General features: G+C 42.1%; 1 protein-coding gene and 1 long non-coding RNA gene across 5 annotated transcripts in view; one reads left to right on the top strand and one right to left on the bottom strand.

The window, feature by feature from the left end:
• Positions 1–13,813: 13,813 nt before the first annotated feature.
• LOC110468929 (uncharacterized) lies at positions 13,814–18,816 on the bottom strand. Of its 2 annotated transcripts, none has more exons than XR_013339710.1 (5): positions 18,735–18,816; positions 18,176–18,410; positions 17,807–18,051; positions 16,421–16,530; positions 13,814–15,849 (listed from the first exon to the last, which is right to left on the bottom strand). It is a non-coding gene; the product is annotated as an uncharacterized LOC110468929 (long non-coding RNA). The 2 variants fall into 2 exon arrangements; XR_002465167.3 differs by having other exon boundaries at positions 18,176–18,324; positions 18,735–18,795.
• Positions 18,817–19,064: 248 nt separating this feature from the next.
• Positions 19,065–23,423, top strand: part of SIPA1L2 (signal induced proliferation associated 1 like 2) — a 123,334-nt gene continuing 118,975 nt past the window's right edge. For 2 of the 3 annotated variants that reach the window (XM_077782112.1, XM_021527122.3), the window contains exon 1: positions 19,066–19,333. The gene's annotated coding sequence lies outside the window, so the exon portion shown is untranslated. Of the gene's footprint in view, positions 19,334–23,423 lie in introns of all 3 variants that reach the window. The other variant, XM_021527120.3, reaches the window with a different exon arrangement.

The raw sequence follows: 23,423 nt of genomic DNA, 5'->3' as shown, positions 1-23,423 counted from the left end.
ACAATCCTAGGAAGAACAAAGATCCAAATTTATCTTTTTTAGACATGAGTTTTCCACTCAATAAGTTGAGTTGGAATGTTAAGTTATGCTTTTTGGGTAAGTGCATATGATTCCTTAAAGAGCTGGCAGGTTTTCCTACTCCATTCTATTTTACTGACTGGAATGGTGTTTCCAACTTAGCATGAACTGTTGGTAAGCTTCCCAGTTCCCTTGTTTGGACAAGCCCAATGGTGTTGCCTACTCATTTGATTGTAAGCTTTTCCTGACCCATTTCATTTTCTTGTACATTTAAAAACACTAAAAAGAATAGGATTCTGATTCTGACAAGAGGCCCTTGGGCATTGCTGTATGAAAATCACAATAATTATTCTACTGTTGCAATCCTCCAGATCACGACAGAGTAGATCAAATATTTGATCTGAGTAAGAAATGTTAAATGACATGTTGATTTGGAAACTATTTGATAGTCTAGAAGCAGGACTGCATTTTAACTGGTATACGTCATAACTTCTTTGAGGTCAATGAGTATCATCCTGATTTAACTATTGCTAACCATTTGGAATGGTTTGGAATGAATGAGACAGCTAAAGATTTTTCTGCTAGAGATGATGCCTCTTCTACATTATTTGAAAAAAGCCAAAGCTTAGAAGGAAGGAAAGGCAGAGACCATAAACTAGCATGGGTATGAGAAATCAAAGCATGCATCTCAGAGGGGAAAGAGGTTGAAGCTGTAGGGCTCAAGATTTGTGCTCAGGTTCGGAATAATCTACTTGGAGGAAGACAAAATGGTGACTGTTCAGCTGTGTGCAAATCAGTGGGCTATTTTCTATGCAGAGGTCTTGACAGCAGCACTATATGAGTCAAGGAATATTTGTTTACTAATGATTTTTAAGGAATTAATTCTTTTTTCCATTGTTGGTGCCTAACTATCATTGCATGCAGCTCTCTTGGGAACCTCACTCAGCTTTGTCACTCACTGGCTTTGATTTGTTTTCTTTGGTTTGTTTATTTTAATTCTTCAATTCTCCTTCTGGTGGGGTGAACTTCATACTAGAGCTTCCTAGTCTTCCTATCTTCCTAGGATAGTGATCTTTTATTTTTGCACAGAAAGCTGTGACACGCCACATAGGTGCAGGCTTCGCTTCTATGTTCCATCCAGGCACTTTGGTTTTGGTCCCCACTTTCCAATTATCTATTCACCCCTGTCCTCTTAAGTGGTCATTTGACAGTAACAGGGAGCATCAGTTGTGACAGGAGTTTCTGCATCTTGACCACTTCTCTACTTTGTATTGGATTGACACTACCAGTTTATTTAGGACAGAGCTTCATGTAGGCATGCAGCAACAAAAATACAGAGTTTCATTGCTCTGGGGCTGTGATAAAAGAATCTGTAAGCCTGTATGGTCATGCCTACCATTCTCCTTTGACTGAGAGGTGCTGGTACAGTCAGCACAGGGAGGCTGGCTTACACTGTTCTCTCTCCACACTTCACTGCTGTGCTGATTATTTACTGGGTAGAAAAGTTCTGGGGATAAAATACTGGACCAAGATCCAAGAAAGACAAAGTAACTCTTGCCTTGGCCACAGATGGTCTCTCTGATGTTGTTGTCACTGTCTCTGTGGCTGTTCATAAGAAATCTGCCCTGTCTCATAGGAGTGTTGACAGAGGGTTAACTTGTTTACAGCAATTAGAACCTGCTGAAATTGTGCACTGGCTGAGGCACAGAAAGCAACAAATGAGAAGGAAGGCAGAAACTGCTCTTAGGGATAATTTGAACACACAGGTCCAAGGCAACTAGGATACATCATTTGGTTTAGCAAAGAAAAATTGATTAATCCTTATGAAGTGCTGAGATATGCAAAATCAGACAATCCCAAATATAAATATACTGAATAACAGAATATCTGCTTGCACTCTGAGATATGAAAATCCCTGCCAGTTGAGGGTTTTTTTTTTCTTTTTTGAAACTGAACCTAGTGTTTGCAGCATTTTTTTAATCTGCAAAATTATGTTGAGCAATATTCAGAGCTGAGAAAAAAATATTAAATTCAAATAAACCTCAGGACTGAATTTTTGGCTATAAGAAAGAATGAGCTGAAATTTAATTGCATCCTTGGAAGCTAATCTAGTGGTCATTTGAAATGTGGGGGCAAATTAGGGAGTTTTTTCCATTCACAGCTTTTTTTTCTAATATATATTCAAATGTAAGAGCAACTTCTTAGTTTAGAAATACATCCAGAAATAAATCCTATTTCAGCAGTGCAGTAACAGAGCCAGGTCAGGGGAGTAAGGAGTTGCAGTTCTCCATTTGCTGCTTTTGAAGGTGTCACCTTCACACAAAGCATCAATCTGTTCCCTACTGCAGAGGCCAGAATGGCCTTTGGTACCTGCAAAACACACCGCACTGCTGCTGATCCCTCATTTCTGCACTAATCAAAGTTCTGTGCACTGATTCCTTTAATTGCACAGGTGAAATTTGAATTAAAATGGATGTCTCATTAGTTCAAATCCCACTGAATTAGCCTACAACAGGATTCCCTCAATTTTTGACAGTTGTCTAAGTCTTTTAGACTCTTAAATGAGAGAGCTATTTTTTCCACAGGTGATCTTCAGCTAGAAAGAACAGTGATGGGGTGAGGGTTATCTGCATTTTTCTGAACGTCCAGCCAGAGACATACATGAAAAAAAGTCATCTGCCTGACTAATGAGGAAAGCAACCTCCCTCAGATATTTAGTTTATACTTTTGATAGTGTTTCTGGGTGGTGATGTACATAGAGTGGCACACTAATGACTTGTATCAGTGACTTAGGGACTTTGCAAATGTGCTGAAGTTTTTGTAGTATAAACAGACTTTGTAGGTGGATGCCTAGCTGCAAAGAATTTTTCAAAGTGCTTTGAAGGCAAGAATTTCTTCATGCTGGTATACCACAAGTCAGTGTTTTTACATTAAGTAGGGACTTGGGCCTGTAACTGCTGTGTATCTCCAACCTTCATAACTCAAGGAACTAAGGGGGGAATAAAAGGCTATTAAGAAAGAGGCCCTTAGTCACCCAGCAGCTGCAGGGGGAAGCAAGGGCAGGTGTGGGCCATGACCATGTGGATGTTGAAGTGATGCCATTTCATCATGCTGTACTGCTCTGAGACACAAATGTGCCTCTGTTCAACCTTTCTCTCCCACTGTCCCCCTTTATTTTCCTCTTTTTCCCCCCTTTTTTCTCCTTATTCTCACAAGTTGCTTCCTCATCTACTCAAATCTGCTTGCCTCATCATGACATCTCTTGGCAACTCTGTGTGAACAGCACAGTTACCAGAGCACAGACACAAAATCTGGCCTTACAAAATGCTCCCTGGGCTTGTATTCCATGCCCACAATCTCTTGTAATACCATCACAGCTTGCTACCATAGAGAGCAGAATTAAGCAGGCAATGTAAAGTTAATCTCTATGCTCTCAGCAGCTGTGTTTGCAGAGTTAGAACATGTCCACTTTTTTATCTCTTGGTTATGTATGATAATCTCATCTGCACCAGGATTTATTTCTCTATATTGAAGAAAATTAATTGTTTATGAATTCTAATTTGCAGAGACGAAAGAGTTGAATCCAAAAGTCTCTCATGAAGAAATCAACATTTGCATCAAAGGTCAAGGGAAATGATCAGACGAATCATCTGTCTTGGTCCATCATGTCCATTTTGACTTGAGAAGGTCAGATAATCACACATAATTACTTTTGACTTCAAATTAGGCTAAGATCCTAATTTCTACCTACTTATTTTAAGTAAAGAGTAATCAATTTCTTTGCTGTCACACAAAACAAACTAAAAATTCTTCATGGAAAACCTACTGATGGCAGACAAAAATACTAAACATTCTGTTCAATCCTGATCAGAAGAAATAAGGTTAAAAAGGAAAACAAGCAAACAAAAAAAGAAACAAAGAGCAACTCCTTAGAGTTACAGACACCATTTTGATAAGATTGCATTTTACATAGAAATGTGAATGTTTCTCTTCTGCAACCACTGATACATTTATTTTACTTTTTTTACTACAAAAAATGTTGGTCTCCAAGTAATTCCACCTGAAACATCGGAAATCTCTTTGTTCCATAGTGAGAAAGAGCCTCACCTCCATTGGAACTGGTGTCTCACAGCCCATGAGCACCTCTCACCTGGATAAGCCTACTGCACTTACTTCCTTTATTTCTGTCATGATGATGATGACATGAAAATTCCATTTTTTTTTCAGTAAAAGAGGTCAGTTTTAATTGTCATCTTAAATGTAGTTGCAAATTCCAGCTGAACATTTGAATACCTGTTTTAGACCTTTCTCATGAGTGAAGAAAATTTCACAGCCCTGATTTCTACTGTTTTGACACTATCTTTTATGAAAGTGTCAGTCTCTGCCTTGTAGTGCAATTATTGCAGTGACACTGACACCTGTACATTGGTGCTATTAACACTTCCATTTCATGTCGTCTAGATAAGAGCTGGCTCTTGGAAATCCTTGGGTTGAGTTATTTGCCTCAGAATGTGCCTGCAATGCCAAGATAAACAAACCATAGCATTTCTGCCTTTTAAAAGCTGAAATTAAAATCTTAGTTGTCTTTATATGTGATGCATTCAGTGCACACTAATTTTCAGTTGAAACTGCATTTGTTGTAGGTGTTACTTAATGTGTGGTGTTGATTGAGAGACAAAGAGGACTAAAATAGTTCATATTAAATTCCTGCAGAAAAGTCCTTTATAAAATACAAGATTCAGTTCAGATTTTTGCAGTAGGTATAGAATTTGGTACTTTCTGGCTGACTAGCCCTATGAATTTGTATGTATTATTGCTGCTCAATGCAAGCAACTGTCCTAGAGGGGAGAGGAGGAAACACCCTTGCCATGGAACTTCTAAAGGCCAGAATTCCTTTGTGTCTCTAGGACACTAGTAAAACTATAGCCATAAACATTCTCTCAAAAGCTAAAAAAAAAAAAAAAAAAACAAAACATAACACAAAAAGTTTTACATTTCACTAAGCATGTCACTTTAAATGGTTCCTTTAATCTAAAATAAACTGTGATGCCAGTGATGCCATTTGTGCTGCCATTTGTGATGCCATGGGGTCATGTTCCGTCCCATAACCCTCACTAACCACCTGTGCCTGCTGTTGCCTCCTTTGTGGTGACATGAACATTGATATGATTTATGATGAGTCAGATGGGAGAACAGATGGAGCTGAAAAGTGCCTCACCTGAAAATACGATCTGCTGGGTCACTTGCACATGCTTGCCCAACACTGATGTTGGTACAAGGGTGGCACCGAGAGCAAGAGACAGATGAAGCAACTGACTGGCCTTGGCCTTGGTTCTGCACTATAGAAAACAAAGAAAATTGGCAGACTTAAATTAAAAAAAAATGTGACTTCTATCACAAATATTCTCAGAAAGGGTTCAGGTGATCATGCTGCAGAGAGCAATTTGAGTACTGGCTTGGTTTGTCTAGTCAGAAGAGTGGGTGAGGAAGAGTCAAGAATCCTCAAGTTCATATTCTCATGCCAGTTCATGACTCAGATACATGGAGATGTACCAAGCTCAGCATCAAGCTCAGACTTTCTCATGGCTATCATCATGATTCCCACTCAGCTTAGTTCAGTGTGAATCAGAAGCAACTCTTTCATAGTCAGCAGAGTTATGCTGTCATAACACCGGAATGACAGGACAATTAAGCCTTATGTCAATAATTAACCAGTTTCTTCACGTTGAGCATTCCCAACCATTTTAGCAATGCTTTCCACATCTTCCACTTGTCCTGTTATCTTGTCTAGCAGACTGGGGTTGCTTGATTTTCCCCTGATGCCAACCATTGGCATCAACATGGCTTTTGTGGCTTTGTTTGAGGAGCAGAAAGCTGCCAGTGCTGCGAGGTGGGTTGGCATCCTCCCCCTTGTGCAGTCTGGGAGAGTGGATGGATGATGCCTTAACCATGATGCAGATGAGGAATCCTGGTGCTCACTTCCCTGTTCTGACAGGCACTCCAAGGAAAGTATTTTAATGTTCTCTCATCTGAGTTGTCCTTTTGAACTCTAATTTCAGTAGTTTGGAAATGGTTTCTGCATTAATTAGTAGGTCTCTGCTCTTGAAATTTTCAAATCAAATAATTGACAACACACACACACACTGACACAAATACATCCATGCTTATTCATTGCTATTAATATTAAAAAAATCAGAGTAAACTGCAGTTTATGAACCTGCATAAGGTACCATAAAAAGAGGATAAATTAGTAGTCCTAGTATAAATATCTTTTGCAGTAAAGTACATTCCTTCATGCTGAGAGCTGCTGAAATAACAAGTTTTGATAAGCTTGCATCCACAATTTTTTTTTGTACATCTTCCTCTTTCCACAGTGCTGGTTGTGTGGCTTATTTAACAAAATGTAGCACACATTGTTCTGCACCCCTTGCAGCCTCCTGGCAAAAGAGCCAATGTTCATCTCAGGAAATTCAGAGGTGCATAATCAGAGTTGCTAAAGGGTTTGAGTCAACTTTTTTTGAGTTCATTGAACAAATATTTTATTTACCTGGAGGAACCATCAGATGCAGCATAGCAGATGGCTAGATATTAGTGCTTTGCCTGTAAATATTTTAGAGACAAAATACAGTGCATAGCTTTTTCTTAACTTTTCTTTTCCTTTTTTGGGCAGCTTAAGCTACATGAGATGATTGTACCCACTGTAGCTTCCCATTGCTGCCAGATGACCAAAAAAGAAAACTTGAAGCTAAATTTGGGTGTGCTCTCTCTTTTGGAATATATTTAATATGCAGTTCCCTTTTCTTTCTCAATTCAGGCATAGCTTCTAAAGCATATCTGTGAATCACTCTTAAAAGCATCAACCACAGCCATTTCAAAGCATTACTGCTTAACAAATTCAAAGCAGATTGACCTGTTTGCCTATGCTAAAGCAGTTTAACTGACTTGTTAATTTTAGGTGATGTTTCCAGACAGTAGCATTCTTACTTCTAGAGCGTGATGGATGTGATTTTGATGCCCCCAAGTCATAATAATAATATATAATTTTACCTTACATATACTAACATAACATTAAATATGAAGAAGTGTGTCACCGTCAAGCCTTACGTAAACTTGTTTCAGGCTCACTCAGTACACTTAATTCTGTTCACTCCCCATTCTCATTTCTCTGTTCCCCTTTGATTTTCTGATAGTCTTGTCTGTTGTTTCAACAGCACATCCTGTCCTCTAGAACAACTCTGTCACCGCTCCTTGCCTTTCCAAATCATTCTGTATGGGATCTTATAGTAGTGAAACCTGTTGTCAGGTGTAAAACTTAGGTACTATTAGAGAAACAACACATGTTGGTTTTACATCACCTTGAGGTTCCTCAGTGCTGGCTGATCTTCCAGTGTCCAAAGCCTACAGATGTGAGGCTAGCAGAGAGTTGTGGGAGGTTGCTCACACAGATGCACTATGATAGAAATAGAAATTGCCAGGAAACTATTTTAGGTACTGAAAACAACATGCATTTTAAAAAGGCAGCACAGAGCTGGTATGATGCCTAGACCCATAGGAAGCTTCACTGGGTAGAGCATCATGGCTCTGCAGCTTTCTGCAGCTTACTGGGCCAAGCCCTGTCCTCTGTACAGCCCCTGCTGAATCCCAATGCTGCAGCCTCAGAGAGGGAGGAAGCAGGGTGAGGCACTGGAGACCTGCGTTCATTTCTCACCTGTGTCAGGGATTTAATTTCACTTTGAATATGTCCTTATCTTCTGTTGCTATTTCCATCTGTAAAATAGGGAGAACATGTTCCAACTCCGTATAGAATAATTGTGAAAGTAAATCCAAGAAAACATTTAAATACTATTATAATAACTAATAATGCTGGTAATCCTATTTATGAATGGGGTGGAACTGAAGTTCCTATTTTTACACAGGATAAAACTTATTCCATTTTCCTTTTATAGTACTCTTTACTTTTCTAGAAGTATTTCTGGTTTCCTAATTAAATAGTTTCACAAAAAGAACTCTTCTCCTTTGCTAGTGCATTGTAACCCAACAGTAGAGCACTGTTGGGTATGTGAGGCTCCTGGGTATCATCTATTGGTCGTTGATTTCTTGTGCTTCAACTTCAGGCAAGATATGTGTGTAGTCATTTAAAAGAAGACCATAATATGTAAATAAAACATTTTATTTTGGGATCATTCAAGATTCAAAACATTACCTCTGCCCTGTGCTTGATTGTATTCCCACCAGAGGTGGTAGGAGCTTTGCTGCTAGTTCTACAGGGAATGGGTCTGGGATGGACTAACTGTGATATTTAAAGAGAAACATTGCCAGCTAAGTAATAACTTCCAGAGCACAAGGGAAGGCAAGCATGTTTTGTATGTTTCTGTTGGAAAACACAAGACTCTGACTAGTCCACACAGCTAGGGCAGACTGTGGAATTAACATCTCCTATGCTGGGGTTTGCTAAGCCATTCTGCAAGAAGGCCTCATTCCACTAAGTCTACTTTTGTCTTCGTCTATACTCCTGGCTTTCCTTCACCAGTGCAAGGCAGGTTGGCACCTGAGCTGCCACATGGCATCCAGTAAAAGGAACTGTCCTCATGTAGGTAGCCAGAGACGGCAGAGCTAAACCTGGTTTGCCATATTTAGTACTTAACTAGAATGGGCCTCAGTTTGCATGAGAAAAGATGGATGTCCTCAGGACAGATTTAGGAGTACGCACAGAAGCATTATCTCATGTTACTATGTCTTCATTATTTCAACAGTGGCCTGTTTGAACTGGCTGTAAGACAGCACTTCATGAGGCATTAGGTGTAATTAAAATTAGCTTTTGGCTGCCAAAATAAATAACCAGACTAACATGCATTTTCCTTTTTTTTTTTTTAATTCTTTGTTTTTGTCTTTGTTCCTTTACTGAGTGGTGCAGTGGTCCTTCAGAACTTCCTTTCCCAACCCTTCTCAAGTTAGGGTAATCTGAAGCAGAGAGTGGGTGATCACCTGCAGTATCTGGGCTTGGTTCCATCCACAGTAAGAGCAGATGCAAAATGAGGTGAGAGTTCCTGTTTGGGGAAAAGTGAAAAGCACAGTGCAAAAACAAAAGCCAATTTACAGCTTTTCTGTAAGTCACCATGGAGTGACATTGTTTTGACAGGTGGGAGGCAGTACAGTTCACTGTACTGAGGGAGATATTCTGAGTAGCCAGAATATCCCTGTGTGTGTAAAAAGGAAAGTAGGCCAGAGGAAGTCTCCTAATACAGTCATTCTTGCTCAACAAAATTTAGAAGATAGTATCTACCAAAATACCAAACTCTCAAAGCAACAATAATTAGGAGATTACCTGAGTATCATTACTTCATTTACCAAGTCTGTGAAAAACTGGAGACTCAATCCACATGCCTGCTCATTTTTGGCCATTCTGCTGAAAGTAATTACATTATCAACCAACCAGTCAAACAGGCAAAACCCCATGGTGAATGCTACCATTTCACAGATCTATTTAATGGATGAATGACCTTTTTATTTTGTCAGCATTGGACTTGTAAAATTAAGTAAAAGCAGAAAAACCATGAAAAAAGTGGGATGGAGATGTTTGCTTTGTCCTGAGGCACTATGCAAAGACAAGCTTTTGACCAAGTTTGTACTAAGAAATGCATTTGACTAAATACAGCCCTGCATGGATGTTTGTGCCCTGAAAGCACCACAGCTCTGTGATTGTCACTCTGCCAGACTGCACAGACCTAACCCTCAGGTAGGTATTGCCCTGCACTGCCTGGCTGGCACAGCTCCTGTGCTGGCACGCAGACAGCCTCCCCAGGTTTACATCAAATCCATGGTGATTTGTAAATGTGCCCAAGTTCTCAACCAGTGTGACATTTTTTTATGCAAAGAGGAAGAGCTGTGAAAGCTGAGTACCTTACCTCTCTTTCCTTTTCTATCTATCAGACTTTTGGTGTAAGCCTCCAGTAGAAAATGCACTGAGGAAAATGAAAAGATTTTTACAACATCAGTGAGCTTTAAATTACACCGAAAGAGCAAGGTTATGTGGTTGTCTGTCTGTTCCAGTTATCCAATGTCCACAGTGGCAGGCTGTCAAATCCAGTAATCCACATTGAATAAGCTTCTAGCAAAAAATGGAAAAACAGAAGTAACAAATGATAGAACCGAGGGGAAAAAGGAAAAAACCCAAACCAGTTGATTTGTTCTTAAGTTTCTCAATTACCAAGCAGTTAATGATCAAGTAGCTACAACTGACAATATCAAGACTCAGCTAAGGCCTTGTGTGTCTGTCATAATTTCCCTGTGGTGCCCTACTAATGGGATCAACCAGCGCAGAAAACCGCTTTTCCAGGCCTGGCAAAGGGTGTGTGTCTCCTAGTGGCTGAATCATTTTGCACACCGTGGCCACCTGGGTAGCAGTGCTGCTCAAACTGACACAGCAAACCGAGCAATAAAGCTCTGCTGTAATGTTCCCTCTTGGGCTGACTACCCCACATTTCTACTGCTCAAGCTTGTTGCTGCCCCTGCAAAGAGAGTCTGCCCAGAGCAAACACACATCTGAGCAATGCTGACGTTGCCCTGGCTCTCCTGGGGCACCAAGCCTTGCTGCCAGAGTAGTGCAAATAAGTCATTGACAATCAGACAATCAGGTCTGAATCACAACTTAAACGCAAAGAAGCCAAAAGGTATTATCAAGGTTTCTTCTGTGGCCTGTTCATTTCTGAGCAGAGTGCTCAATGAATTCACAAGTTTTAATGCAGTGTCAGAAGAAACATAAAGGTAATGTTATACTACTCCAAGTGCCAGGTGCAGAGTCATAGCAGAAAAACAAACCTCACCAAACTGTTAGATGACTCATGATATATGAATCAGAAACTCTTTCTTTCCTACTACACTGTTACCAATTTAGCAGGCTGCAAAACAAGAAAATGGAGCTGTGGATGACAAAGAAGAGATAATTTGTGAAGAAAAGCTCGCAGCTTGTAGTGTAGATGAAAGACAAGACACATCAATTAAAAAATACCAGGAGACACACTATGTGGGTGCAAGGTGTGTCCTGATTCTTCGAGCATTTGAGCAATTAAATCCAAGTTATCATTCTTTCCAGTTGTTTTATGCTGTGAGCAAAGCAGGTACCTTCTCCAAAGACCACTAGTAGGTACGTTAGATACTAGCAGTGTTTGGCACCAAATTAAAAGCAAGCATGGATTCTCTTATGATCCTCAGTTTGCATCCTTTGTGAATTTTAAGGGCAGAAAGTGTTTTCTGCTAGAAAACTGTAGAAAATAGTGCTATCAGTGGATGTCGTAGCACTGAACAAAAGTAAAAGTTCTGACGTTATTAGGAGGCCCATGTTCAAGAATATTCACCTTTGGTTCTCTCATGTGGGCCAGATTAGCCAGTGAAATGTGTTTCATGTGTATGTGATCCAAGAAAGTCTTCATCACCTACATGACACCAAGGACAAAGAGTTAAATAAAGCTTTGGGCCATGTGAGAACCATCAAAAGTAAGTGAATTTGCATTTTGATTCCACTAGAAATAGTTTGGTGAGCTAAAACAAATCACTTCTCTGAGATTTGTGATTCCTCCTGTGAATTAAAATATTCTGTATTACCATTCCAAATGGTGGTCAGCAGAACAATGCTATATAATAGGCCCACAAAATAAGTCATGATTGTTTCCTGTCTTTCTGCTGTTTCAAATGGAATACTTTAAAATGAGAACTGGGAGATGTGAGATGGAATAGGAGCATAGATTCTAAAGGCACAATTTGAAAGTAACAGAAATGGTTCAATAGAAACTTAACAAAGATCCTTGCTTGCAGAAGGCATCTCCCTAGGGTTCTTGACAGTATGGCATCTACATTCTCCTACATTTCAGGAATTTAGAACGAGCTCAGAGGGAAAACAATTCAGAGAAGAACCACGAAACATATTATGGAAAATGAAAACCAGATCATAGCAGAAACCTCTCATTGCTGTATCTATGTCCTTTATAAAAGAAAGGACTGAGGAGTAACACAGTTACTGTCAGTAAGTACCAGCACTGAGCACACAGCGTGAATGAACTTTTCAATATAGTGGACAAAAGTATAACAAGATACATTAGCTGAAAGGTAGACAGTTCAAACTAGGAATAAAGCACACATTTTTAACACTGAAAGTAATTGAAACAATGTACCAAGGACTCCAGTGAATTTTCCTTTAGTGTACATTATGTATATAATGACTGGAAATTTTTCTAGAAGACACATAACTGAAACAAAAATTAATTCATAGAAGTTCAATGACATGTCATATACAGGAGGTCAGAGCAGATTATCAAAAATGGACCTTTGGAGCTTTAAAGTCTAGGACTTTATGGAACATTGAAAAAGTATTAACTAATTTTCTTCAAGTAGAATGTCCTTAAAAAAGATCAATTTCTCTATCAATGGATTTTCCATACTTCTCAGCACCGTCTTAAGTCTTTCCCAAATAAATTAGTTTGGTGTGGTGAGATCAATAGTGATTTCATAGTGCCTTCTCTTCTTCACTCTACCTCAGTTATTAAAAGAACTATCTAGTTTAAATATATATAATCTTTTATTCCATTTGAGAAACAACCCAGCCTACTATATCTCATTATAGCATCTTAAAATGAAAATTTAACAAAGAAATACCAAAACCTTTAAACTTCTTTAAAAATTAGCTCAGAACATTTTTCTATTAAGAACTATGTATTTTTTAAATTTTTTTTTTTGTTTCTAATTTCAGATTTTTTTGATGTTACATCAAGTGCAAAAGTTTTGGTCCAGCCATGTGGAAAATAATCTTTATATGCTTTAATTGCTCTGCTGATTCTCTTTCATGTTTCAAGGCTTGTCATGTGCTAATACCAAGTCTGGAAAATGTCAATCCCAGAAGATATGCTTGTCAAATTAATAGCAACAAAAAGAAACAAAAAACCCAAAACAATCAAACAACCACCACCACCAACAACAACAACAAACAAAAACCAAAAAACAAACCCCAAAAAGAAGAAGAGTGGTAATATTAAGAACTGATCTCAGTGATAATTATAATGACATTTTAGTGTATATTATCAATTTGCTTGACCTAAGATGCAGACATTATGAGAGCTGCCAGCAGAAGTTGCCCTGGAGATGTGCTGAGGCAGCCTGTCTTTTGATGCCTAGACTGTCTTTTCTCCCTGGCTGACTTCATTCACACACCTCGTCATGCCAATTTACTCCAGTTTTTCCCCTCCCTCCTCAGCAGTTGGATGTTGCAACCTGTTTACAGTGATGAGATTCCCTTACTGGGTGAACTTTCTGTTACCTGGAAGGAGAAATTCCTTGGGAATTAATGTGGTCTCAGTATCTGTGAAACAGCTAAGGGATTAGAGATGTCTTTTCAAGACACTGAAGGTTTCTGATAAAAACCACAGCAGCACTCTTCCAGAACTGCAGAAGAGTACTGATCCCATAAAAAACTCTGAGAGATTTTGCAAGTAAATGTGACCATCCATGTTAGCTATTGGTTAATATTGCTCCAGTCTCAGTGAAAAGTGATGTATACAATGGCTGCAAATGTCACATGCAGCTCTACTCATGCTGCTGCAGGGAGTTTATGCTTTACCCAGCATGACAAGGCATAAAGAATTCGGACTGGGAATATCCAAGGTAGAATGAGATTAGCATCTTTTTTTCCTGCATCTGTCTGCATCTCTTTTTTCTCATCTGTAGTCTTGAGGTTTTGTGTCCATTGAAAAACCCTCAGGGGTGAGCTGAAGTAGAAATGTATGGAGTCAGGCACACTCTTGTCCCACTGCCACTAGAAAGAAGTCACTTGGTGATTTTTCAATAGCTCCTCAGCAGAGCAGTGCCCACAACTATCTTGCTCTAAAACACTCTTACCTTTGGAGATACATTCACTTCCAGGACACCCTGCTTCCGCTTCCTATTACATTCAATTGGGGTGAACCTGGATTTCTGTCTGGAGTGCATTTCAGTGAAAAATAAAATAAAATAAAAATGGCCTGTCACAAGTGAAATAGTTCAGGAATTAGTGAAGTATTGTGGACTTATAAGAATGGTTTCTTTCCACAATGAATGGAAGCCAAAATGGCTGTGAATCTCATTTCAGCATCTAGCAAAAAAATCTGCCAGCCTGGTTATAGTAAAGATGATAATATTATGTTGTTTAATCTTATCTGGATATGTCCCCTCTGGTGGTTTCCTGCTGGTAAACCACAGAGAAGAGAGGCAGTAGTAAGTAAACTAAAGGAAGTGAGATGAAATATAGTATGCTCTTTTGGTTAGTAGGGAATTCATGAAAAGGATATTGCTAATTAAAACCAATGGTATTTTCTGCCATCAGCTTTCAAAACTAGTTTCAGAGGATACAGAGGATGTTTTGTTTCACTGAATTGCTCGTATCTTAGGGAAGCCACTGGGATGAAATATTAGTATTGTGGTAAACTCCGCTTGCACTTTGGCAGCAACATGTAAAATAAGCACTTTACAGAGTTTGAGTACATGGTTTCACCCATATAATGTCCAAATGAAAGGGCAGCTTGGGGTTAGAAGAACAAAATCCACTCAGCCTATTCTGAGGTATAAAAAACTGCCAAATCTTAGTGGTTACTGGAATAGGAGTTCTTGTATGTACCAGGCTATACAAGTGTGGCTCCAGGGCTGCTGGATCTATGGAAACATGGAGTCTGGGGATTTGCCTGCTGCGCTGACCTTCAGACCAGCCTGTGGATGGCGTGGTGAATCACTGGGAGCCTGTGAAGCCAGAGCTGCCTTGCTGCTGCTGCTCACAGCCTTCCTCTGGTTGACCAGAGAGAGTTGAAGTTGCTCCAAAAACCTAGCCAGAATTCCCAAATAGAGCACCTCACCTTATTAACTGCATTAGGAAATACTGAGCAACCTCAGCAAAAAAATTTGTGAGCGAGATGACATCTTTATGTATCAGTGAAATCTTGTGCTCAGCACATGCTTACTTCATCTGGATTCTAGGCTTATGCACAAGGCTGAGGAAACAAACCTAAACTTTCTTCAGCTTGCCTATTTCTATTTGTCTTCTGTCAGCAAAACAAGCCTCATCATGTGGCTACCGGATGTCTTTTCCCCCTCCCACACCACTTCCAAGGATCTCAGTTGGACCCACTTTCCTAAGAACGAATGAAGAAGTCCAGTTTTTTTGTTAGAGTTGTCTTTATGTCACTGGAAACAAACACTTAGTAGGCGATGTTGGAACAATTCCTTGTGTGCTAACAGTGTCTGAAGACTAGTTTCACATGTGGCTGAGCTGGGTACTCTGAAGTTAAATATCAACAGGAGAAGTGAAGTTAAATATGAACAGGAGAAGAGAACTGCAGGAAAAAGGTGGCACCCATCTTAATCAGAGCTGCCCAACATGTAGTCTGTGGGGTGTCTTCTGTTTGATTTCTGCTTGCATGCTACTTGTGTAGCTGAGCTATTATAATACCTTCTGGATCTATATTGTCAAAGGCTGAACTGTCCTGCTGTGATTTATCCCAAATCTGTGGCGAGTGTCCTTCACTAGGCAATTCAAGTAAATACATGCATCCTGCAAGAATTAGAACCTGAATCGAAAGTCAGTGTCCTCTTTTTTTCCATCCATTTCAATTGTAGGTTTATCAGTTTTTAGTTTGGGCAAGGGATTCCTCTTGCTCCATTTGCTCTTGTGCTTTTGAGGCTTGAACATTCCTTTACAGAAACAAGAAGCTTCTGTTTACCTCTTTTCACCTGTGTTCTGGTTTCTGGCCCTTGTTCTTCTCTTGTTGACTCCCTGAGGGTACACAGATGGTAGCCTGGAAGCCAAAAGGAATGGTACTGGAGGAGTGAGAGAAGAGTGAGAGAGAAGGAAAAGGAGTCAGAGAGGGGAAAAAAAAAAAGTTAAAAAATAAATTAAGGAGAAAAAACCAAAAAAACAAACCAAACAAAACCAGTGATCACAGCAAGATTCCAGACTGTCCTAACAGCAAAACCCTAATATGTATCAGTGTGCTGGATCTTGTCAAGACACAGGTAATGATTATTTTTGGGAATGCAACCTAAACACCATTTAGAGTGTTGGCTGTAAATGTTTAGACCTGTTAAGTAAGTCAGTTATCACAGTTCCATCATGAAGTACATTCTGTCAGCTGAGAAATACTCTTTTTTTTTTTTTTAATTCACAAGCATTACCACAGTTTGTCTGTTTTTTAATGGTGGATGTCAGCCTCAGAGGCACCACACAGCAGACTGCCTAAGCATTTCTCACATCCAGATGGAGCCCCTTTAGACAGGACAGTGTGCAGAGGGGTGAATGCACCCTAAGTGCAGGAAGGAGTTAAGCTCACCACTGCAGTCGGTAAGGACTGAGTTGCAGTTTTTTAGAGGATAAGGAAATGCCATGACTTACAGATAAGATGTCAGGTTTTTGAAGCATAATGTTCTTTAGGATAGTAGGTGAAACACCGAAATAATATTGGAGGAAGCTGATTTGCATCCGAAGTGCTTTATAAGACGAGTCTTTAAAAGAAAACAGAGTAAGTATATGCAAAAATTGTTCTTAGCATGCAAAATATTACAGCTATTAGTACAGTGTGCTGCCGCCTTCCTAAGTTTGCACATGAAATATAGCCAAGCTTATGAAAGAACCTTTTAGCTGCACTGAGGGTGCAGGCAGGAGAAAATCAGCCGCAGCCGAGGTGGGTCAGGCACTCCGCGGGCGAGTTCAGCAAAGCGGAGCGAGAGCGCGGCCCCGGGGCGGCCCCCGCGCGGCTGCCAGGGGACACCTGGCGGCGGAGGCGGCTCCGGCCGGGCCGCGGATGGGGAGCGGCGGCGCTGCTCAACCAGCTCCCCTTCGTGCTCTGTTCAACCAGCTCCCCTTCGTGCTCTGCTCGCCCAGCTCCCCTTCGTGCTCTGCTCACCCAGCTCCCCTTCGTGCTCTGCTCACCCAGCTTCCTTTCGGCGCCAGAGATGCGGCGTGCGAGAGGAATGACAACAAGAAGAGAAAATTCAGCAGTTGCTGCGGAGTCTGTCCTCGGAGTGAGAGAGACTCATCGGAACAAGCAGCCAGAGCCCTCTAGTACTGAGGACTTAGTCAGCACGGAAATCGGAGACAAGCCCTGCCTGTCATACTCTGTAGACATTCACACCTTTTCCGATTCCCTCTGTTTGCATTTATATTTTCTGTCATTTTGTCATTTCATTCCGTTTTAAAAGAATGAGCCTTCCAGGAAGGACACTGTTTATAACAGGACAAAGTGAAAAATACACCATTCCTTTCACTTGTGGTGCATTTTCTGAGGCTTTTTTTAGGGCAATAATAATATTATTTCTGTGGTCCTGTCAGTACAGAGACAGTCTGCTGCCTAACTGGACTAGTGATTTTGGGTAGAAATTATAGGATTCTAAAATAACATTTCAACCAAAACAATAACACTCAAGCGAGCATCCAAACCCTAACTAATGAATGTAATGCTTGCCAGTGCTTTTAATCTTGACACCTCAAAGTATGTTCTAATAAGCCTGCATGAACCTATGCTTGCATTTAGGATTGTGGACTGTATTTCTTGATGTAAAATGTACATTAAAGGAACCGTTAGATGCAATAACCCAAAACTTGGCCTTTGGATCTTTAGCATACACGTGGCAGTTCCTTTCCACTATAGTCTTCTGCTCTGCTTCCAGCAAAAGGTAGGCAATGAGGAGACGTTTTTTAGGCAGTGGAATATTTGTAAATGTCAACATTCAGCCTGCTTGCCAGAGCTGAATGAACTGGTACAACCAGAAAGTTACTTACCCCTGAGAGGTGGGTATGGGTGGAGGGGAAAGAAAGCAAGAGAGGACTGGAAAAACATAAAAGAATCCTGGATTGTTTCTGTAGGGTTCTGTAGGAGTAGACTTTATTCCAATGGTATTGCAAGCCTTGTCTTTTGGGGTAGCAGATGGGAGCAGCCACATCAGTCCTGATAACATCTTCTATTTTGCAACCTCTGTGTAGAAGTGGGTCCTATTATTACAGATAAGGTTCTTTGCAGAACTAGCCTGCAGAGTAAAAATAGGGAAATTAAAATTCTGAAAACAGCCTTTGGTTTGCTTATCAGAACATGCTGGGGAGGTGGAGGAAATGTGGGTATCTAGCCACGGCTTATTTGGCAGGCAAACTAACCTGTTCAGGGCTGCACAAGACAGAGGAGAAGCTCTATGCTCCTGATCCACGTGAAACTTATGAGTGTATGCAGGAGACAGAGCACATAGGGCAATTCCGAGAACTCCACTGCCATGTGTTTCTTGTGTATAGGTATCCCCGGTTTCAAGCTGTGGGTAAGAGCACACACTAAAGCCGTGCGGACACAGCAAGCCCGGAGGCACTGAGACGGATTTTCGCTGAGGCAATGCAGAGCCTGTAGATTGACAGAGTCCCAGTCACCCCGCGGCTTGCCACTCCGGGAGCCTCAGGAGCCCGAGGGCGGCAGAGGGGCAAGAGTGGGGGCTGAGAGCGGCCAGACCGGGCGGAGTTGTCCAGGGTCTTGAAAGCGAAGCCCCGTGCGGGGCAGGGACAGATGCCGGGCCGCTCTGCCTCGGCGCAGCTCCGCCACGCTCGGCTGGGCACGGCAGCAGCCGGGGGGCCCGGGCCAGCTGAAGGACCGGGCGCTCACCGGCTCGCTGCCGGGGAGGGCCCTTCCCGGGGCCCCCCATGCTCTGCCTCGCTGCGTCCCTCACCCCACCTGTTGCTCGCTTCCGATCCCGAGCTGGCCGCCTGTCCCCGCGGAGCCCCGCGGAGCCCCGGGGATCCCCGTCCGCGCCCCGCCGCGGCGGGCGAGAGGCGGCGGGGGAGGCGGTGTCAGGCGGGGCGCGGGGTTTGGGATGCGCGACAGCGCCGGTGGCCAATGCGGAGTCGGCGGTCCCCCGGGGCCGCGCCGGCGGAGCCGCGGGAGGCGGGGCCGGCGGGCGGGCGGAGCTGGGGGCGTGCGGGGCCGGCGGGCGCGGTGCGAGTGTCGCTGCTGCCCCCGCCCTCCCGCCGCCGCCCCGCCCTCCCGTCCGGCGGCGGAGCCGCACTCCAGACCCAGCGCCGGGCGGAGCGCGGGGGAGCGCCAGGAAGGGGTGGCGGGGGAACGAGAGGAGGAGCAGCGGCGCTCACGCCAGTCCGCAGCACCCCGCAGCACCCCAGCGGACGGCCCCCGGTTCCGTGCAAGGCTCCGGCGCCCCGCGGGTGGCGCGTCCCGCGGGAGGGGAGCGGAGCGCAGCGGAGTGCGCGGGGGGCATGGGGGTCCCGCGGCCGGAGCAGCCGGAGCGCGGGCAGCAGCGGCGGCCGCGGCAGCACCAGGTAAGGAGCGGCGCCCGCCGCCGCGTCCGTGCCCCGCGGGCGTGCGAGTGCCTTCCCTCCCGGGAAGGGCTCGGGAGCACTTCAGGGAAGGGGGTGCTGTGGAGGCAGACCCGTTTCCTCTTCCCTCGGGTGCCTTTGGAAGGGAGGCTCCGTTTCTCCGGGCTCCGCGGGAGGACGGAGAGCTGAGGCGGGTGGGAAAGCGGCGGGGAGGCGCGAGCCCCCCTTCCCCAGCGGCGCCCCGTCCTCGCCCCGGCGCGGCGGGCACCGTGTGGCGGCCGGGGCGACTCGCTCCGCACGTCGCCTTTATAAATAGCGATGCGATCCGCCCCGTAGAGAATGGCCGCGGGGGCAGCGGGGGCGTCCGCCGGGTCGCCAGTCACCTGCGGGGTGGTTCTGCCGGCGGGTGCGGCAGCCCGAGCCCCCCGCTCCCCTCTCCGAGCCTCACTCCAAGAATAATGGCAATTGCGGAGTAAGTTTGCCCGGATCGGACATCTCTGGGGAGAGCTGCTGCTCAGAGCGGGCACGGTGCAGCGGGGACCGCCAAGCGCTTGGGGTATCAGAGGAAAAGCCTCTTCAGCTCGTGCAGTTTTCGTAAATGATTTAAATCCCTCTCCTTTTTTTTTGGTTGCTGGATACAAGGCGCAGGCTGCATCCTTTTGCACTCTTTGTTATCTTGTAATACTCTGATAGCTGTTCGGGGGTCCGTTCTCCAAACTTGACGTTCGGTTCGTGAAATAGCAGCAGCTCGGCTCAACTTTGCCTCAGATTTGATGCTCGTGGCTTCGCACCCCTTCTGTGCTGGGCGGCAGCGCTCGGCTGCGCTGTGCGAGCCCCTGCGGATGGGGAAGTAGCGTTACCCAGGCTTGACAAAGGCAACACCGAAGCTGACAAATCTCAGATATGGCTGTTAAGGTTCACGAAGTAGGTCAGTAAACTACCTTAGTACTTGGTGCTGTATTGTTTTAATACATCGGTAGTTTGAATACTTGCTTTCAGCCTGGCTTTTCTAGAGGAAACTAGTTTTGTTTTTTTTTTTTTTTTTTACGATGCAAAAGACATGCAAAGTTAAAGAGAATTGCACATGTAAATTTTCCCGAGCTCTTTTGTGCGCAATTTTCACTTCTGAAAGTTAACACTAGATGGCTTTCTTATATCAGCTATCCTGCAGGGGAGGAAAGCATGTAGTCTGTCTCTGCAGCCTGCTATTTCTATGTTTGTCTTTTTTTTTTTTTTTTTTTTTTTCTTCACGTGAATAGTAAACTATTTTCTGGTCAGTTCTGCACCGATGAGACACGAGCAGATTTGAAGCTTTCTGACAGAAATCATTGTTTCTATTAGTTCATGTTGATGCTTTAGACTTTATTTTATATGTGTGTTACTAATATGTAAAGAAAGTTTGTTTAGTTGGAAGGTAACTCTGCATGATATTTACGTTGCTATAAAGAAAGGCAGCTGAAACACAGGATGTTTGAAAATGGGGAAAAGCCAACAATTCAGCCTCAGTTAGTTTGATGGATTTATTTTAAAAGGGACCACAGCTCATTAATATTGTTTGTTCAGCTATTTTCCCCCTAGATTCTGTACCTAGCTATCTTAGACTCAGACGTTTTGGAGTTTGATTCAGAGGCATTGTGCTTCACAGCCTGCTGGATATAGAAATGCCTAGGCTTGATGCCTTATTACTCTATTTCTTGTGCTTTTACAAAACTTTGCCTTTTGTCAGTGGGAATGCATTATTTGGCCTCCATTCGCTTCTTCAGTGGTGGCTCTGAAATACTTAAATCTTCGAATTTGATCTTTGAAATATCTTGTATTATTAATGCAAACATGTTTAAATCATCAAGAGCTCTAATGCATTATAGATATTTAAACATCACTTAGGGTCCACAACAGTTGATTTATAATTTATCCAGGATTCATATAAAGCTAGATTTTGGGAGGTCTCTGAATGTATTGTCTTGGTTTTGTATACCCAGTGGATTACCTTAGCAGGTCATGCAGCACTTACATGTAACCAGAAGGAATGCTTGTAAGGATGCCAGACTGTTTCACCAATCCTGTTGGATCAGTTAAAGACCATCTCATTCATATATGCCAAGGATATAAGGTGAAGCATAGAGCTTAGAACTAAACAAAACCTTAGCTCTTTGTAGCTGGTGTTTACTTACTGTACATGTCAGAGTATTTTTAAAGGTTTCTACTTTTTCCTGAAAGAAAGATAATATGGTCTTCTTTTTGTAGGCATTCATGACATGCCATTACTCAAGTGTATTGTGAAATACTCTTGCAAATGAAGAGAGTCAAATGAGGAACTAAGCAAAGCAGTGGTCAAACAGATGGCAAAACCATCCTTTTTTTTTTTTTTTTTTTTTTTTTTTTTCTTCTGCATTTGACTTTTATGACAGAACCGACAGTTCATTTTTTCACTTCCAGCTTCATACTGGAGATAGGGCATTGCACCTAAGCTCTTTATCTGCAGATCACCTGTTCAAACTGCAGGAGAAAGGAAGTATTTTCGCCTTGCCTGGAGTTAGGATTATATTTAGATGGTTGGATGTTAAAATATTTTCAGTAGGTTCCTGCCTTTTACTGCTGAGAGATCTAGTTTGGTAATATAGGGGAAGAAATGCTATGCTATTATGATAATACAAGTTACAGATTGTGGAAAGAGGGTGGGGCACTGGGTTATATACTTTCTCACGTTAGTCATCCAAGATTACCAACAGTAGCTGTTTTCACAGCCTGAAATGAAACCTGGGTTTGACAAATGCTCTTTTTCCATGCAATTTTAGCTTTGCTGTTTAAAATGCTTTGCAATTGTAAAATGTTTGGGTAAGCTGGGTTGTGGATCAGTGAAGTGGAGGTGGCTGTTTATTTTCTGGATGTTGCAGTATTGCCCTCAGAGTAGAAATCTTTTTTGTATTAGGTAACATAATTTATATTTGATTACTTAAAATGTTACATCTTGCAAGGTCAAGACCAACTTGAGTTTGTCTCTTTATTTTCAGCACAATTTTCGTTCTTTTATAAATCTGGAGAGTCCACGGAGTTTAAAGTAGTGGTGCCCCCGACAGTCTTTTTCAGCCCTGGTTTTTCTACCTGAATTTTGAGAGAAGAGTGCGAGAACTGTCTATTGAATGAAAGAATCCAATTAGAAGACTTTATGAGGGAATTTGTATTTAGTAGATTAAAAAGTATGTTTCACAGTTGTTTGTTTGCTTGTTTGTTAAACACTAGTTGTTTACATAAACTGCATTAAGATTAACATTAATTCCTGATGACATTCAGTGATGATGTCATATGACTGGTTAGATTTTTAAGAATTGTCAGGATTTCACATGAATAGCTGTATTTTTTGGGTTTTCTTTTAGTTTGTTGTGAAAGAGCAAACTTAATATTAAACATCTGATTTATCCTGACAGAAGTAAATGAGAGAGAACCTGCCTGTCTTTGTAGTAAAGCACTGACCCCAGATTTGAAGCCACTTTGAGACATAATTGAATGAGCAGAAGACTGAAAAGGATTATTATAATTGGTGATACTCTTCTAGTTTTTAGTTAGACAGTACAGCAGTAGGCAGAAATGTCATTGTGATTAGTTTGCACCATAGTTATTACTAGAAGATATGTAGGCTCTTGTTTGGATCATGAAACTGTAATTACATCAGCAGTTAGCTACTCAAGATTTTTAAGTGGATTCTTCTGGTTTTCTGGAATTTCTTAAATAATGAGCAGTGCATACATAATTAAAGGTTTTGTTTTAAGAAGTGTCTTGAATCCTTATGGAGTTAGTGTTCTGAACATGTAGTAAATGTAAGCAGCTGCTGTCCTGTCTTTTTGGACATGCAAGCAAACAGCTTTATTGGATTTGATGCTTGTAAGACATTTTAAGAATAGTAGATGTTTGAAATGAAGTAGGCATGTATTTTAGTGCTGTTGGGGATTCTGTGTTCCTTTGGAAAAAGACCTGTAGCTCCTTTCCTTTTTTTTTTTTTCTTTTTTTTTCTTTTTAAAGCTGTGACATGTTATGTAGAAAGATACCATAGCTATTTTTTGAAAGTGAGGGAATTTGGAAGGAGGCTAGAGGAGCA

The sequence above is a fragment of the Lonchura striata genome, chromosome 3 (assembly GCF_046129695.1).
Source record: "Lonchura striata isolate bLonStr1 chromosome 3, bLonStr1.mat, whole genome shotgun sequence".
Lineage (NCBI taxonomy): Eukaryota > Metazoa > Chordata > Aves > Passeriformes > Estrildidae > Lonchura > Lonchura striata.
The sequence above is the reverse complement of the archived record's forward strand: the minus strand, read 5'-3'. Positions and strand labels throughout refer to the sequence as shown.